General features: G+C 42.1%; 1 protein-coding gene across 6 annotated transcripts in view; it reads right to left on the minus strand.

Annotated features, from left to right (window-relative positions):
- CERS3 (ceramide synthase 3) overlaps window positions 1-15,806 on the minus strand; it is a 125,884-nt gene extending 110,078 nt beyond the window's left edge. For 3 of the 6 annotated variants that reach the window (XM_058736756.1, XM_058736754.1, XM_058736753.1), the window contains exons 1-2: window positions 15,725-15,785; window positions 12,127-12,189 (exon numbers count right to left, since the gene is read on the minus strand). The gene's annotated coding sequence lies outside the window, so the exon portion shown is untranslated. Of the gene's footprint in view, window positions 1-3,321; window positions 3,578-12,126; window positions 12,190-15,724 lie in introns of those variants that run through there. The other 3 variants (XM_058736758.1, XM_058736757.1, XM_058736752.1) reach the window with 3 other exon arrangements.
- Between the last annotated feature and the right edge of the window lie 3,330 nt (window positions 15,807-19,136).

Genomic DNA, 19,136 nt, shown 5'->3' on the forward strand with positions numbered 1-19,136 from the left:
AGAATTTGGAGATCAATAAAAAGGAAGATTTCCATTGAACTGAAACCTCTATAAACCAAATACCAGCTATGTGATAGGCCTTGGGTCTGTTGAGTTTACTCTCCTTAAGAATGCAGCATGAACTGTCTCCACAGACTTTCCAATGACCAGATGGGGAAAAAAAACCAAAAACAAACAAACAAACAAACAAAACAAAAAGAAGAAGAAGAAGGAGGAGGAGGAGGAGGAGGAGAAATGGTTATTAAAATGAACCAAATCCCTTTGACTTTACATTTCTTTATATTTGCGAGGAATGTAGACACTCACAGCTTGAGAAATTTTAAATTCTCATAATTAGGAAAGGTGAAGTTTGTGTCAAGGTCACCCAAGTTAAATCCCCTTCTCACTAGAGCCACCATCTATTTATTAGTGGGCTTTCTCAGACTTTAAGGTATGATAATAATGAAATTTGAAAATAACTGTCTTTAAAAGACAGTGATTGCTAACGTCTATTTATAACCAAACATCTGTCTTCCATCAACAGAAAGCCCTGTGAAGAATTTTGGCTGTTACAGTGTTGTACAAGGTCGAAGATTTTTAATATCTCCACTCACTTGCCATTTTAGGGTTTTATGCCTAAGCCCTAATTTAGGTTTTTAGCGTGATTTCTGTTTTCATCTAAAAAACCCACTGCAAGATGCAATCTTAAGGCAAGGTATATAGTATGACCCATAACATGATGAGACTGATGGTTGCATAGGGCTTAGGAAAACAAGTCTTGCTACTTTAGAAAGTCTTATTTCATAGTGACAATTGTCTGGACTGTCTAGGGCTGTCACAAAGATTTCTTCAATCATTCTGAGTCCACCAAATAAACAAAACAACAAACTTGGGCTGTGTAGGACCAATAAAGTTGGTGTATTGGGTGTGCAGGTGTTTCTAAGAGAAGGGAGACCTGCATTTGATTCCAAAGGGAGCCCCCCTGTTCCTCTCTTCTATCTCTCTGTAGGGAGAGATTGTCAAAGCACCATTCTTGATGCCAACTAGCCTATTTGGTGAACGTGACTATAGGCTTTTAGCCAGTAAATAAATCAAATACTCTTCTTCAAATCCACGTTTTTGAAGGTGTATTATCTCCAGTTCATTCTTTGGACTCCATCCCTAAATTCACATTGGGGATGCCTCAGAAAGCCCAAGGCTATTGTACAGATGGCCTAGAGCCCAAGGTAAATGAATGGTTGCCATGCTACACTCTGTGTTTTATGAGACCTTGGACTCTCCTCCCATGCACAGCCTGCGGGCAACGTCTTGGGGGCCTAAGAAAACTCAAACGAACTCTGTGTGTGTGTGTGTGCATGTGTGTGAAGGCGCGTGTAAAAACATATCTTTCCTTTAACTCTGCAAAGATTAGCACAACAAACTGATACTTGCAAAAGAGTTATCTGATGCTCTTGCTTTTTGCCTGATTTTACTATGCTTCGGGGGGCTCTTTGCATAGGATGTTTACCACTCTGCCTCATAGGCTGTGTCAAAGCCAGATCAGCTCCACCACAGAAGATCTCAATAATCACCACCTGGTTTTCAAGGAAAGTCAGTGACACTATGATAGAATAAACAACACTGGTCAGTTCCATGAGGGCACAGTCTTGTCTGTTCACTGCTGATACCCCTGAGCCCAGAACAGGATCCAGCACACTGAAAACATTAGCAAATAACTGGAGAAATGAATACTATTTATCAAAAGCCTATCATTTGTCAGTCATGCAGAAGGCACTTTGCATACCTTGTCTTTCTATCCTTTATAACAAATAACCCTGCGGGATGGATATTATAATAATTAGCTTATAAATAAAGAAACTGAGGTTTGAAGAATTTCACTGGCTTGCCTAGGTCACAAAAATAGTAAGCAGAAAGCAGGGATTCAAATCTAGATCTGTCTGCCTTTCTAGCCCATGTTCTGTTCACCACACCATGCCTTCACCCCAACAGAAGCAAATTATAGACTGACTTTTGGTCTTTTGCTATCAGATACCAGGTTGGCATATTTACATATTGTCATGGCTTCAGAAACCCCTCTATAGGACAAGGTTTCTGAAGGGCTGACAGAACAGGATACGAACAGAGAAGGCTCCAATCATGTATTTCTGTGTGCAACAGACTTTGGGCTTTCTCACTTCTCTGCTATGCTACTATACCTCTCACTAAGCTGAAATGTCCTCATTGGAAAACTTCAGAACATGAGTTCTGTCTCACTGAATTAAATGGGCAATGCATTTATGCACAGCAAGGACTCAATAAATGTAGATTATTACTAACCCAGAATTATGTAGGTTATTACTGACCCAGAATTGTCTCCAAACTATGTCAATTAATTTGATTGCTTTTGGAAAAGGCAGAAGTATTTTTAAAGGGAAGATTATGCAATTATTATCTATTTCCCCCCCTTAAAAAATGTGCCCCTTTGTTCAGCAAATTCTACTGATGAAATTTTTAAGTGGCAACCCCTTTTTTAAAAGCTTATAGGGGAAAAGGCAGGAAAAGGTGCTGTTTAAAGTCAAAAACCTCACTCGTGATTGAGAAAGTACTTGAATATTGAGGATCAACACATAAATTAATATTCATCATCTGGTGAGTCCCATAGGTTTCTTTCCCTTGCTCTGCATAAGGCTTTTCAGGAAACAACACTGTTTCAAAGAATATCCTCACTAAACGTGTACATGAGTTAGAAAAAATTTTATTATGTTCCTTTAGCCAAGGCTGACAGTTTTATAACTAATCGGCTAATGCCCTCTGGACACACACAGCATGGAGAGGGTCTCATCCAAGATAGAGCCGGTTTAGAGAAGTTGGCCGCTGTGAGGTGAGCAAGTCCTGCCTTGTTCCAAACTTAAGACATGCCGAAACGGTCTGAGATGGCCTTGGCCATGCCACCTGGAGATCTGTGGTCACCCTTTCCATTTCTCCTTCTGAATACACCAAGCTGTACTGACTGAGGGCTCAGCCTCATGTGAGTCCACTCCCTGATTCCACTCCACTTCCTACCCCTACAATGAATCCATTTACACTTGCCAGAGAGCAAGTGATACAGGTCACGACGAGAAGTCTGGACTCAACATTTGCTCTCCACTACTGAATATTTTTGAAGGAAAAGTCATCAAGCAATGGGATTCAAATGACCAGGCCAAAAATGAGCATTTTGATCATCTCTCTCTCTCTCTCTCTCTCTCTCTCTCTCTCTCTTACACACACACACACACACACACACACACACACACACACAGTCAAGGCCAACGTGGTTTGAAAGCTCTCAAATGGCCACAACAAAAGCAAAATGGTGCCTACCTTTTCTGAAATCTCAGCCCACAAAAGATGCCCCTTGCCTGTGAGGAGCAGTCAGAGGCAGATTTCCAGCGTTCCAGTCAGCTTCGTTCTCATCAGAGAGCAACACACCTCATCTCTGTGTAAGCTCTGAAATTCTTTCAGAGACCCACCCTCTAAAGTTGCAAGTCAAGATTTCCGACTGAGGGCGATCAGTGACGTGAGGCAAAGCTACTGGATGGCACCTTGAATTTCTTCCTGACGGGAGGATGCTTCCTGTTTCACCACTTGGGAGAGGAGAGGACTGGAACTCAGTCAGACACGGGATGACAAATGCACGATTGCCTCATCGTTGTTGGTTTTGATGCTCACCGTCATTGGCCAACTACTAAACGAGGTGGTCTTACTGTTTGCATTAAAAGGAAGGGGTTTATGTGGTGGAGAGAAACCTGAAACACTGTTGACAACCCTACTCTACTCGCCGCCGAGCGCGTCTGACAGCAGCTATAGCACTTTCTAGAAGCCTGGGAATATTGGCGGAGCTTTGGACTAACTAAATCCCTACCACAACCACCAACAGCATGCCACCCATCCGCAGAAAGGCAACTACTTCTCTGCCTGTTTCCTAGTGGGGGGGGGGGGGGGCGGCGAGGAATATCAGTTTTTTGAACCACGTCACAAAAAATAAAAGTCTGACCGCCCTTTCCTTTCAGAATAGTCAGAGGTAATGCACTTTGTTTATATTCGTGTCAGCCTCAGAGAACAGCCATCACAGACAACGAAAGGCGAACCTGTTAGTAGCAGGACACAAACGTTGTCTGTCTGCTTGAGGCGCTCCAATTTCAAAGGCAAGTATGCCTACATTTACAGTGTTTATTTGAGATATTAGACCTTTTGGGGCCGTTTTCACTTTCTCTTGCCTGAAGATGAAACAACTCTGGGCGTGGATTATTTAAAGGTGCTTTGACGAGCAAGGAAGCTTCACAAGTTGGTACTTGCACCCCCTCGTAGCCAAACCTCACCTCCCGGGCGGTTCCGGCCGGGCCGCCTACTCTGAGGGCCTGATTCAAGGCCCTTCCCATCGGCTGACTTCAGCTGCTGAGAGACACCTTTCTTCTCCTGTCAGCTAATCAATGACAGCAAATTAAAAATTAACTAGAGGCAAAGAAGAGGGGAGGCCAGTTTCAGACTCCACAGTTTCTCAAGTTTCACTAATGAAATTCCATTCACAGATGGAGGATTGGTGAAGGCCCTTTCACGGGAGCCTCGTTCACTGAATTCTCCCTACCCTGTTTTTCTCTCCAGACTTTCGTTTTTTTTAATTGTTTTTATTTATTTTTTGAGAGAGAGAAAGAGATAGTGCATACACACAATGGGGAAGGGACAGACAGAGAGGGAGACACAGATTCCAAAGCAGGTTCCATGCTCCGAGATGTCAGCACAGAGCCCGACATGGGGCTCAAACTTAAGAACTGAGAGATCACAACCTGGGCCAAAGTCAGATGCTCAACTGACTGAGCTACCCAGGCGCCCCTCTTCCCAGACTTTCTTTGGGCTATTGACAGGGTTCGGAAATCTTAAAGCTCATCTGGCAGGAGGGCTGAGCTCTCAGCAGAGTGGTCACTAAGTGAGGCAGGTTGTGTGGTTCAGATTCTGATCATGCCTTACCAGGCGACTCCGTAGAATTGCCTGGTCTTCCTGACCCCAGGCTACTATCCCTTTCTAGTCCATCATTCTCCAACTGCCACCCAGCTTACCTTCCTAATTAAATTGTTTTTCTTTATCGTGTCTCTCTTCCCCACTGATAAAGCTCTACCAGCTACCTTTTCCCTGTAAGCTTTCTTAGCATGGATGACGGCCTGGTTCCTGGTTGCAAATGGCAGAGCTCAGTACCTCCTCAATAACCAGAAGAATCCCATCATCATATGCTGTACTGAGTCACTGTCAGGGTGTAGTCCTTTCTTCCTTCAGGGACAAAGGTAAAACTTAACCTGTTGCACAATCTATGTGATGGGGTACCTCCAGAGGGATAGAAGTGGGGAATTCTGATGGTTTGTGGGTTGTGACATGGGGGGAGCTGTGTGCGTGCACATCAGCCCAGTGTGTCTTTGCACAACTCCTCTGAGGAAGACAAATAAATACAAATATGGTTCTTTCAAAGACTCCGAAGGTGACGCCTTTCCTTTTCCCTTTCCCCCTTGTGCCTCATGATGAATGTATCAGTTCACTGCTAACAGAAGAGAGAGAACCCCAGGAAGCATGTAACCCCAGGAAGCAGGTAACATGCGTGTGTGGGTGTCTCTTCCCTGGGTAACACTTAACTGTCTCATTTTATGAGAAAAGTTTAGAAGCCAGTTAAGACATTAAATCTGTTGTACATTTTAAGTCCTCATAAATAGATGTTGTTTATTAAATCCTAATGATTTGCTTTTTGAAAGTGAACATCACACCTCTGCCAATTAAACGTGGGCAGTTAAGCCTGATATTAGTGGACAAAGTTTCACGGGGAGCCGCCAGGGGCTGCATTGCAAAATGGATGGGTTTTAACACGCAGAGCAAGCTTGTTACTAACTGTTACCGAAGTGAGTGAGTGTGTAAAACACCTACTGGGAATATTTCAAAGAGTAAAACAGGAGAGGGGGACAAGGTAAGAGCAGTGAGGACCCTAGGCAAACCTAGTCAGGAGTCTGGAGGGCCACTTAGGAACTCACAAGAGAAACACAGCATAAGCAGGACGCTGGAAAATGGACTCTGGGCCACAGGAGGAAAGCACAGAACTAGAAATTGTGTCCAAAGTTCTGCTAGCCAGGAGCAGAGGGTGCACAGGGTATAGACACAGAGGAAAGGGACGGGGAGCAATTTCTGATATTTAAATTGCATGTTACATTGCAAACCAAGTCTGAGCCTAATTTTCTAGAGAAGGAAATTTAAGTTTGATAGAAGTGACCTGCTTTTACCTCAAAGGAGAGAAACCCTTCCAAGAAACTTAATGAGTACAGTTTGGGCTACATTGATCTTAACCTAACCAGTCCAATTTTCTGGGCTTTTAGGTAAAAAAACACTGTTTCCTTATAATGTTTCATCTTATCATTTTCACAGACTTTCCAAATGCAAAGGTTTTTCTGATAGACAGATATGTTAAGTCAAAATGCTACCAAACTGTGTATTCTTTAAATAGGTACATGGAAAACCTCCTATGGGACAAGGTGATGTCTTCACAAATGCCTAGAACAATACGTACACCGACTCAATTTGAACACTACATCTTCTTGGTGTAAAAAGCTCCCTGGATGATTTGCCTAAATCCCCACAATGGACGATAGATTACAGACCCACCTCAGAAACATTATAGGTTTGGTTTCCAGACCACTGCAATAAAGTGAACATCTCAATAAAGCTAGTCGAGGAATTTTTTTGCCTTCCCAGTGCATGTAAAAGTTATCTTTATACTCTACTGTAGTATATTAAATGTGCAATAGCATTATATCTAAAGAATGTATATATCTTAATTCAAAAATACTTTCTTGCTAAAAATACAGTATCATCTGAGCTTTCAACCAGTCCTAATCTTTTTGCTGGTGGAGGGTCTTGCCTCGATGTTGATGGCTGCTGGCTGATCAGGGTGGTGGCTGCTAAAGGGCAGGGCGGCAGGGGCAATTTCTTAAAATGAGATGACAGTGAAGTTTGTTGCATCGATAGACTCTCCCTTTCATGAACATTTCTCTGTGGCTTGCAATGCTGTTTGATAGCATTTTACTCACAGTAGAACTTCTTTCAAAGTTGGAGTCAATCCTGCCGTTGTTTGACCAACTAAGTTTTGTAATATTCTAAATCCTTTGTTGTCATTTCAAAAATCTTCACAACATCTTCACCAGGAGTAGATTCCATCTCAAGAAACCACTTTCTTTGCTTATCCTTAAGAGGCAGCTTTTCATCTAGTTACGTTTGATCACGAGATGGCAGGGGCACCTGGGTGGCTCAGTCAGTGAAGTATCCGTTACCCCCACTCACCAGGTTCCACAATCCCCCTGGCCCAGTGTTAAAGAGCATCATTTGTGTGTTCACTGAGTTTCAGCTCAGGGTATGATTTCACGGTTCATGGGTTCAAGCCCTGTGTCAAGCTTTGTGGTGACAGTGCAGAGGCTGCTTGGGATTCTTGCTCTCCCTCCCTTCCTTCTCTGAGGTCTTGAACCCTTGAGGTCACCCCATGAGGTTTGGAGTCAACTTGTTCCAAACTCTTGTTCATGTTGATATGTTGACCTCTTCCCATGAATCACAATGTTCTTGAGGGCATGTGTAATGATGAATCCTTGCAGTTGACTTTGCCCAGGTCCAGCAGAGGAAGCACTATCTATGGCAGCTGTAGCCTTATGAAATGTATTTCTTAAACAATAAGATTTGCAACTTGAAATGACTCCTTGATCCATTGATTGCAGAATGGATATTGGGTTAGCAGGCATGAAAACAACATTAATCCTACTGTACATCTCTATCAGAGCTCCTGGGTAGCCAGGTGCATTGTCAATAAGCAGTCATATTTTGAAAAGAATCTTTTTACTAAGCCATAAGTGTCAACAGTAGGCTTAAAAATAGTCAGTAAATCATGTTGTAAAAAGATGTGCTGTCACCCAGGCTTTGTCGTTCCCTTTACTGAGGGCAGGATGAGAAGATTTAGCTTAATTCTTAAGTGTCCTAGGATTTTCAAAATGGAAGTGGGCACGGACTTCAAGTTAAAGTCACTAGCTGCATTAGCCCCTAACAAGAGTTGGACTGTTTTTTGAAGCTTTGATGCCAGGCACTGACTTCTCCTCTCTAGCTGTGAAAATCTTGGATGGCATCTTCTTCCAAGAGCAGGCTGGTTCATCTACACTGAAAATCTGTTGTTTAGTGCACTCACCTTCATTGTCTCAACTAGATCTTCTAGAGAACTTGATGCAGCTTCTACATCAGCACTTGACTTGATGCTCACTTTGTACTTTGATGTTATGGAGATGGGTTCCTTCCCTAAACATCATGAACCAACTTCTTCCAGCATCAAACATTCTGTCTGTAGCTTCCTCCTCTCTCTGAGCCTTCACAGAATTGAAGAGAGTGAGGGCCTGGCTCTGGATTAGGCTTTGGCTTCAGGGAATGTATGGCTGGTTTGATCTTCTATCCAGACAAAGTTTTACTTTCTCTGTATCAGCAATAAGGCTGTTTCACTTTCTTATCGTTCGTATGTTCACTGGAGTAGCACTTTTCATTTCTTTCAAGAACTTTCCCTTTGCATTCACAGCTTGGCTAGCTGGCTCCAGAGGCCTAGCTTTCAGCCCATGTTGGCTTTCAACACACCTTCCTCACTAAGCTTAATCATTTCTAGGTTTTGATTTAAAGTGAGAGACCCATGGCTCTTCCTGGTACTTGAGCACTTAGAAGGCATTGTTGGGTTATTAACTGGCCTAGTTTCAATATTGTTATATTTTAGGGAACAGGAAGCCCTGAGGAGAGGGAGAGAGACAGGGGAACATCTGGTTGGGGGAGCAGTCAAAACACACATATTTATTGGTCAAGTTCGCTGTCTTATGATTACAAGAGTAACATCAAAGATCACAGATCACTATAACAAATATAATTATAATGAAAAAGTTTGAACTGTTGCAAGAATTACCAAAATGTGACAGAGACACCAAGTGAGCAAATGCTGTTGGGAAATGGTGCCTGCCGATAGACTTGTTACATGCACAGTTGCCACAAAGTTCCAGTTTGTAAAAAATGCATGATCTGTGAACCACAATAAAGTAAAGCACAATAATACAGGAATGTCTGCATAGAATCTGAACTGAGTCTCTATTACCCCCATTCACCAGGTTCCACACTCCCCCTGGCCCAGTGTTAAAAGATTTCCTGGCAGATAATTTGAGAGAAAGTGAGAAAATGAAAGAGAGATCATCAGAACTGATGGTTCTCATATATTCATACTTGAGTGCCACCCCCTAAGCTCCTTCCCCTCTCCTGCTTTAGGTCTCTTCATATCACATTCATCACCATATACCACATGTGACCTCTTATTGACTTATTTGTGACCCATCTTCCCCATCAGAATATTAGCTCCATGAGTGCTGGGATTCTTGTCTAACTTGCTCATGGCTGAGTCCTCTGGGGACAGAACAGTTCTTGGCACTCAATGCTGAGTGGGTACACTTAATTTGGTTATTTATGGTTGAGTCTCTTCCTATCTACCACAATAGACAGTTGCTTTTTTCAAAGGTAGTTCATTGGGCTTTCTCAAAACTTACAGGTGGGTACTGGGTGTCACGAAGATGGCCAGTTCTAGTCTGAGTTTGTTGGGAGAGAGGGAGATTTTTCCCTCAAAGACTTACGTCTGTTACACTCTGAGTACTTAAAGCAAAGGGTTTTTAGAATCCATCTGGCTCATACTCTGGGAAGGCCATGGAGCTGTCTGCCAGCCAGATCATACATTGTCGTGTGAGCTGCCTGCCTCTCAGTCCACAGCCCTCACTGAGAGATGGCCAGACGGTCTTTGCATATGGCCCTGGCCACAAGTGTGGCTGTGGGTGACCAGGCAGCCCTCATCTCAACTTGCCTCTTCCAGAAAGTTCTTGTTGCTACACCCGTTTCCACTTTGTGCTAACTATGTGATCTTATGCTTATTAGCTGTGTGACTCCAGGCAAATCACCTAACCTCTCAGCCCGTTGGATTTCTCACATGAAAAATGAGGAAAATAACAGCAATGCCTCAGAGTTGTAAAAACAGTAAATGAGGTAATGTCCATAGAAGAGCACCTGGCATATAGTAAGACCTCTGTTGACGTTAGCTATGATGATAATTATAATTGCTGTTACTAATTCATTTCATCTATAAGCTTTATTCCTATGTTACTTTATAATAGACTTTATTTCATGCACATAGACATAGATTCTCCAATTAAATCTTGAGTAAGACTCCAAGTAGCACCCATTACCATTCTCTGAACACACACATTTATTCATTAACTCATTGATCAAGTATTTCATTGGGTTCATACCATGTGCCAGGCACATCATATCTTTTGTGGGAGCTAAGGATCTCAAGAATAAAAATATAGCGTGATTGCCCAAACTGATACAGACACACACTCATATGGATGAGCATAAGTGTTCACAAACCTGTTGTACAGAGTACAATAGGCTCTGCATCGGACAAATTGGGACCACAGAGGAGATGAACTCTCAAACATTTACTATTTCATATCCTACATGCATGCAAGCATAAGCTGCGGATTTTAGATGAGGAGCTAAGACTGTATAATATGGCATCAGGAAGCAGACAGAAGGGTAAATAAAATTTTCATCCCCCAAACAACCAATCCCCTGATTGTCTAGGTCTGTGAAGGTACAGCTTGGTAGCTTCAACAGCTGTGCTCCTTTATCCAGCATCGTGTTGGGCATCAAAGTAAATAGTCCATGTGCTTTGAATAGACTTATATGAGTTGTGTCAACAATAGGTAGGAAGCAACAAGCAATAAGAGGGAGATGAGTGTCTCAATAAACACATGGGCTGTCAATACCATGTTATGTGTGATAATGGGAAACAAAATGCCCCTGATCCATCCAGCCATCACTTATTCAACACATATACTATACGAGGTGCTTGACATATAAAGATGGAGACAATGTCCCTGACCTCAAGGAGACTACCATCTATCTTTGCCCCCTTACTTTATTCTCCCTCCTACCCCATACCCTACATGCTACCTGCCAACAAGGAACCAGGAGAAGATCTGCTTGGCTAGCCTGAGACACCCCAAAATGGGCACATTTCTTCAGCTTGTGAATTCTTGGGTATGATTTTTTTTTTCAAGCCGGACTAAGTTTCATGAAGTCAGCCAACTAAGACTTATTCGCATGAAAAAGACACTCACCCATCTGCCTGCTTGTGAACAAAAGACTGATTATTCCATGGGGCACCAGAAATGCAGCCCAGGCTTGAGGTTAAGAGTGCTGATCACCTGTGGGATAGTGGCTATCGGACCACCTCAGTCACTCTCTGGTCATTTCCAGATTCCCTATGATGGAGTTCTAAACCAAGTACATTTCCCTTCATCAGCTGCTTTTTTGCCACCAAAGCACCCACAGTGACCAGAACATCCCAGTGCAACCTAGAATGGTACTGAGATCCCAATCCTTGGGGGCTGTTTCCCTTTTCCTTTCTGGTTCCTGAGGTAGAGCCATCCTCCTGCATGTTGCTACCAAATAATCTCACAACACAGCCTTTATCAACTTACTTCTTTCCTCCAGAATCTATGGCATCTTTATGCTGGTTACATTCGATCTAAATTTCTATGACAGCTGATTTCCTAAACTCCCCTCAAAAATGGGATCCCCACCTAGGCTATCCTCTTGTCATCCCCACTGTACTCCAGTACCTTGAGTCCCTGGGCTGAGTCCGTAGCTATGCTCACTCTGACCTTCGCTTGCATCCCACCTGTGACCAATCCCTCCTCATCCAAGACCTCCATTTCCATTTCCTCTGGGAAATTCTGCCTCTCTAATCAACCTGAATCACCCTTTCTCTTACTTGAGCCTTTACACTTAATCTGCATCACACCATGAGCCCCATTTTATATGCAGCCCCATTCTTACCAGTATAGAACAAAATCCTTCCATCATATAACTGGATGAGTGTGTGTGTCATACACATGCAGGTATGTGCCTTGTCTCCACTAGGCTGTAAACACCCTATGAGCCCAGATAGCCTGGAAACACTACCAGGTTCATAGGAGACCCTCAATAAATATTAGTCGAGGATATGATAACACTCCTTCCCCCTACGTTTTAAGCTATAGGTACCTTCTGCTGCCGCTCTTCCTCCTTCCACAGTATTTTCATTCCTTCAACAATTATTTATTGAGCCTGGAAACAGGAAAATCACAATGAACAAGGCAGCTATGGACGCTGCTCTCTAGTTACTCAGTCTCAAGCTCTGCCTAAGGTTGGAAAGGCAACCACATTCCCTGAATGTCAGCACCCATTTCTTCTCCCTCTTTGGGAGACTATCCATAGGCCAACGGTGCTACCCAGCCAATGCTGGGGTCTAACACTTTGGAAGACACTAAAAGGATATGAGCACAATACTATATACACCAAGTTGATTACAAAGGGTCCTTCACGGCCTTCTACTGAGACCTCACATCAGGAAAAAGAACCCCTTTTGACCTCTTTTACATTAGACTGGTTTTGAATTAGAAATTCAGATGTCACATAACTTGTTTCACTTCTGGGTGCTGCCACAAAGTGTTCAATGAGATAGGATGATTTCTATTCACTTACACAGCAGATGTTTCGTATCTTTCCTGAAAAAAACACCAAATGTTGGTTCTTCTTTCTTTCTTTATTTTAAATGTTTATTTACTTAGTTTGAAAGAGAGGGGGGGGCAGATAGAGAGAGAGAGAGAATCCCAAGCAGGCTCCATGCTATCAGCACAGAGTCCAATGCAGAGCTCGATCTCACGAACTGTGAGATCATGACCTGAGCCAAAATCAAGAGTCAGATGTTTAACTGACTGAGTCACCCAGGTGCCCCTAGTTCCTCTTTAAAAAAACCAGGTATAAAAATTAAGTTTCACTAAAAACTAATAATATGCATCACTGAATGTTTCCATGAATAATTTATAATGTTCATTCATTCATACATCTATGGAGTTGTACGTACTACATCATACTATATACTATATATACTACATCATAGCAGTTATGACAACTATAAGTGTGGTTATAATAACAATAGTTTGCTTGATCATATTAAACTGTCTGCAAGGTGCATTTGCAAAAGAGAATACTAGCCATTTATAAGTAAATATCTAGGGGCACTTGGGTGGCTCAGTCAGTTAACTGACTTCGGCTCAGGTCATGATCTTCTGGTTTGTGGGTTCAAGCTCCGCGTCAGGCTTTGTGCTGACAGCTTGGAGCCTGGAGCCTGCTTCGGATTCTTGGTCTCCCTATCTCTCTGCTCCTCCCCTGTTCATGCTCTGTCTCTCTCTCTCTCAAAAATAAATAAACATTAAAAAAATTAAAAGTAAATGTCTGGCCTAAACTTTTTTAAAAGCCGGACTAAGTTTCATGAAGTCAGCCAACTAAGACTTATTTCCATGAACAAGACTGTCACCCATCTGCCTGCTTATGAACAAGACTGGTTATTCCACGAGGCACTAGATACAAAGCCCAGACTTGAGGTTAAGAATGTTGACCACCTGTGGGATAGTGGCTATTGGACCACCTTGGTCACTCTTTGGTCATTTCCAGACTCCCTGTGGTGGAGTTCTAAAGCAAATACATTTCCCCCCATCAGTTGCTTTTGTGGATAAATTGTATACAGGGAAATTATCCCCAACAACTCTGGTTCAAACTTCTCATTATTTAAATCCTTAAAATCAAAATCAACTGACCAATCATTCAACAGACAAATGCAAATACAAAATATGAAAATAATTATTATAATGAGCACCAAGCGCTTCAGATTTTAGTTAAAATTTTTTTTAACATTTATATATTTATTTTTGAGAGACAGAGAGGGAGTGGGAGAGGAGCAGACAAAGAGGGAGACAAAGAATCTGAAGCAGGTTCCAGGCTCTGAGCTGTCAGCACAGAGCCTGACACGGGGTTCAAATTCATGAACTGTGAGATCATGGCCTGAGCTGAAGTCGGACGCTCAACCAACTGAGCCACCCAGGTGCCCCAGATTTTAGTTAAATTTTTAAGAAATCTTTCTTCAAAGCTGAGAAGAAGACCACCTGACTGTCAACAGCAAAACTTTGGCCTCAGATATGCTCTGCATCAAGGTCCTGTTTTCCAAGACAGTAACATAATAACCAGAACAGATGGGAAAACTCTTGGACTGTTAATACAGGTCATCACTGAGTTTCAGCAGGGACAATGTAAAGCAAAGATCCTCACATAGTCACACAATAGGAACAGAGGTATGTGTAAATCATGCATAATTTCACAGTAACAATGATGGCTTGTGGCTCCCATAATTGCTAACCACCAGTGACTGATCTCACATAGTGAAGCAATTCTCCCATTCCATTCCTTACATATCACGAATGATCTATACTGAATGTGATGGACCGGACACCCAGATACATGCCATGCTAATACATGTAAAGTAAATGTAAAACACACAGAGCTAATGAGGACAGAAATACCATTTGATTCTTCCACAGTTCCAATCATGTAAATAATTGTTATTAAGATAGGTTATTACTACTGTAAGCGTACTTTCTGTATAGGTAACATATTTATCCTGGTCTAAACCAGTAACTTAATTTTTAAATGTAACCCACAATACCTTTGTACATACCTTTTACATCATGACCTAATACAAATATACCTACAAATATACATAACTGAAACGAAAGTTTCACAAAACAATACTTATCCATACTATCTATTATCTATTCTAGTCTAATATTGACTCTTTAAAAAATGCTGGTATGGACCTACTATACTGGTTTACTGACCCATTATGGGGTGACAGAGCACAATTTATAGGGTCCAAAACTACCTAATTGGATTGCTTTACCCTTTCTATAATTCTACATACTACTTAGATTTTTTCCCCCTTCATTTCAGTTAATTTAAAGACATTTTCTGATGAGATAAAAGACAAATTTGGATAAGCTTCAAGTTTCATAATTTTGGTCTCCAAACTATGACTACTAGGAAGAGAAACCTACAACTGAGTCTAAGCACATGCTGAACACTTGATAAATTTTGCTGAATTTTAGAGTAAATAAATGTGTATTTTCAGTATTTTTTGAAAGTAGGGATAATAACTTTTACCTGACAAAAACCAAGCCCACTCAAAGAGGCTTCCCGGCCAGAGGCACAAAGGCCATAGGCTTGTGGGATCAAGTCTAGGCTCTCAAGTCCATTTCTGGACAGTGTCCACAGCTCCCTGCTGAGCCCCCTACCACAGAAAAGAGCAGTAACCTGGGCCAGATCTCTATTCACCTGGGTGGGGTTAATATTCAGAAAATATGGAGCCAACCCAGCGATTCACAAAAACCCACGAAGACAAAGGCACTCCAGCCTGGGATGGGCCTAACTGACTTTGCAAGGCCCAGTACCAGTGGGCTGCAGCAAGATGGGGAGGCAACTCGGCCCAGGACACAGCCTGGGCTTGCGCGGGGACAGGGCCAGGGCCTGCGTGGGGATATGGACCGGGGACAAGGCCTGGGTGGAGACAGGGACAACGACCTCAGCCCTGAGAGGGGACAGGGACAGGGCCCCGGCCTGCGTGGGGACAGGGACTCAGGGCATGTCCTCGGCCTGCGTGGGGACGGGGGCCTGGCTCAGCCTGCGCAGCATCGGCTCCGGCAGGGAGGTCAGCCTGCCCCGCGTACACCCCCACCCCCAGAGCCCCCGGAGCCACATCCTTCCCCAGCACCTTTCTCCTCTGCTCGGAGCCGAGCCGGGACTCCAGTGCGCAGAGCCAGGGCCAGGGGTCAGCACAGCGGTGCATCCTGGGACGAGGGCCCCTCGAGGCCGGAGGGGGCACGGTGGAGGGGCGGGGGGTGGCGCGCGGGAGGCGGGGTGGGGGTGGGGAGGCCCAACAGGCCATCAGAATACTGCAAAGGGAATGACAACAGCTTCCTGTGTGGGTGCCAGGTTCACGGCAGGTACTGTACCTAGGCTGCACTTCTGTTAATGGGCACACTGACCTTGTAACACAGACTTGTACCACAGGCCGAGTGACTTGCCCGAGCTGTCCTGCTGGTACATAGCTCAGCTGGGGTTCTAATCTGGGTTTCTAATAATTCCAAACCCGGCGCCCTTGTTACTCCATTACACAACCTCTCCAGAGGTTAAGTAGCAACTGGTCTACAAACTGTCCACAACTTCCGGGTGCAGGGCGAGGAAGCTCGAAGCAGTTCTGGAATAATTCTGTAAGCCCAGGTAGGTGGTGATCTCTCATTACAAGGTTGAATTAACAGAGATAGATCAATACATAGCATAGAGATAAAATGAAGCGATGAAAAATCTCCAGCAAAAGAGAGGGAACATTATTTCTTTGAATATTTGACTAAAATATGAACCTGTGAAAATCATTTATACAGGAGACAGTATTGTGTAGTGGTTAGGAAAAAAGGCTTTGGAGCCAGGCAGCCCTGAGTTCAAATTCTGACTCTAAAATTTACTAACTTTGGGATATGTGACCTTGGGCTTTTAAATGCTTTATCATAGCCTTTTAAAATGCTACTTTCCTCATGAGTAAAATGAGGGTAATAATTCCTCTTTGCAGGGGGTCCTAAGGGTCATATGAAAGAAAGTCTATGAAGTATTTAGTATGATACCTGGTAAAAATTAAGTGCTCAGAAAATGATAGCTGTTTTGCTATTTAAGTACACAAAAACGTTTAGGAAATGTATGTTCTTAATAATAAGTAACTCAATTATTACTGTTTTGTTTTGTTAGGTCTTACTACATTTTCCATGAGATAAAAATAAAAAGGCATCAAGGAGAGCTCGGGATGAGATAAAATGGCAAGCAAGGAGTTGGGATACAGGCACCATATGAATAGAGATGGAGGAAAGATTTCAAGGAAGTGGAAAAGTAATCACAGATTTAAACATGCTTTGGAAGTGATAATGAGTTGAACTGACATTGGAGAAAATCAGATCAGGTACAAAGAAGTAAAAAGTTCAGACGTTCTCTCAGAATGCACTGGAGAACAAAGATCAAGGTGATAAGGGAGGAAGATAAGCATGGAGGTAAGAAAGCAGAAACTCAATCTACAAATGACAACATAAAGAATATCTAGGATGTTATATAAGACATGTTCTAGACAAGAGTACTCAAAAGAGAACCAGATCTAGACAGAGTTTCAGGAAATTTTTACCTTTTGAGGACAAGAAATTATCTGGGATGCACCCACCGGAGAAATCACAGTTAACCCTAAAAATAATCAGTGAGGATGGTCTTGCCTTTCTCCTCCAGAACAACTAAGGATAGAAAACAATGAGGCAAAATGGCAACGGTTGAAGAAAAGTTGCAACACAAAAAACTATTCCCAGATAAGTCATTTAGGTCAACAAAAGGAATGGCAACCAAAAGACACGGTCTGATATGCAAGGTCTCAGAAAATATACCCACCTTCAGTTGCTGAGAGCCATACACCAGTCATCCTTCCTGGAAACTTTACCTGGAGAGGAATCAAAATTAAGATTAGCTCATTGGACACACTTGTGACAGAAGAGGAAAGGAGAATGAAGACTAAGTGATAAATATAATAATAGTAATAAATATAGTAATGATAATAAAATGGAATGTAAAAAGCAAAAGTAAAATTTGTAGAAGATACGTAGGGTAAAAGTTTATTGGTAATAGCCATGTGGTTTATGAGTTCAGATGACATTAGCAATGGCCAGAGAGCTGGAGGAGCAAGGAAGTGAAAGTGAGCAAAATGTTACACAGCATGGAGTCTATGCTTATGGCTTTGGTCTTGGTTTTGATGACTAGAAAAAGGAATTTTCGAACATGGTTTTTGAAAGCATAAAAAGATAATGATTTGTATAGTTAAAAAAAAGTAGGTATGTTTCTAATTAACTACAAGACATAAATCCAAATTATTTATACGAATAAATATAAATTACTAACAACCCATATGCAACCCAAGAAAAAACAAAGGAAACATCGAGGAAGAATAAACTGAAATAGCAAAGATGTAATTTATGACAAGAAAAATCATCTGTAAGGTTAAAACTATGTATGTTATACTTTGAATAAAAAGGAATAACTTTTGGATTATTAAAAACTTTTTGATTGTGTTTATATTATAAAATAAATCTGCTGTTTATATGGTTGACTCTTGAAAAATATGGTGTTGCAGCACACCTTGAGGTGCTGACTCTTGTGCAGTAGAAAAATCCATGTATAACTTTGACTCCCCAAAAACTTTATAGTAGCCTACTCTTGACTTGAAGCCTTACTGATACCATAAGCAGCCAATTAACACATATTTTGTATGTCCTATGTATTATATACTGTATTCTTATAATAAAGTGGGCTAGAGAAAGTAAAATGTTATTAAGAAAATGTATTGAGAAAATACATTCACAGTACTGTACTGTATTTATTTTTTTTTTTAATTCCAAATAGAAGTGGAACTATGCAGTTCAAACCTGTATTGTTCGAGGGTCAACTGTACGTGGTCAGACCAAAGAAATCATTCCAAAAGGTTTAGTTGTCAAGGTCACATAATAGATCATCCAAAACCCCTGGTCTTGGATGATCCCCATGCACTTTTCTTTAGATACTACAGTGGTTTTTCTCACCGGCTGGTTCCCAGCTCAATTTGCAGGGTCAAGGTAGACAATGTACACTGCACAAGGGTTCCAGTGTCATATGTTCTACGTATCACTATTCCAAATGCCATGTCCCCATGTTTGTGAGTCCAGTCTCCCGCAGTGGATATGTCGTCACTGACCTATAACCACTGTAATGACACATCTTCACTGCAGATGGGCCTTTTCCATCCTCCACAACAGACCACTAAAGAACAAAATAAGTAGTCTTGTTAATGTACTTTTTGCGATGTTGTTAAAAGAAATGCTTCTGATGGAATCCCAGTGGCTTCTTCTTTCTCCATGCCAATCTAGGATGTGCAGAGTACTGTTCTAGATCCATTTCCAAATCTCCATCTGAAGGTGTGCTGACGTTCTTTTTTTTGCCCGTGTGGACGTTGGAGAGAATTGGGCTATTTGTGATTACTCTCAAATGTTACTTTTATTCTCCTATTAGTTTGCAATGAGACTCACCCATATGGTAGAAAAGCTGTTGCCAACTAATATTATTTTCCA

This window comes from Neofelis nebulosa, chromosome 7 (genome assembly GCF_028018385.1).
Source record: "Neofelis nebulosa isolate mNeoNeb1 chromosome 7, mNeoNeb1.pri, whole genome shotgun sequence".
In the NCBI taxonomy this organism is placed as follows: domain Eukaryota; kingdom Metazoa; phylum Chordata; class Mammalia; order Carnivora; family Felidae; genus Neofelis; species Neofelis nebulosa.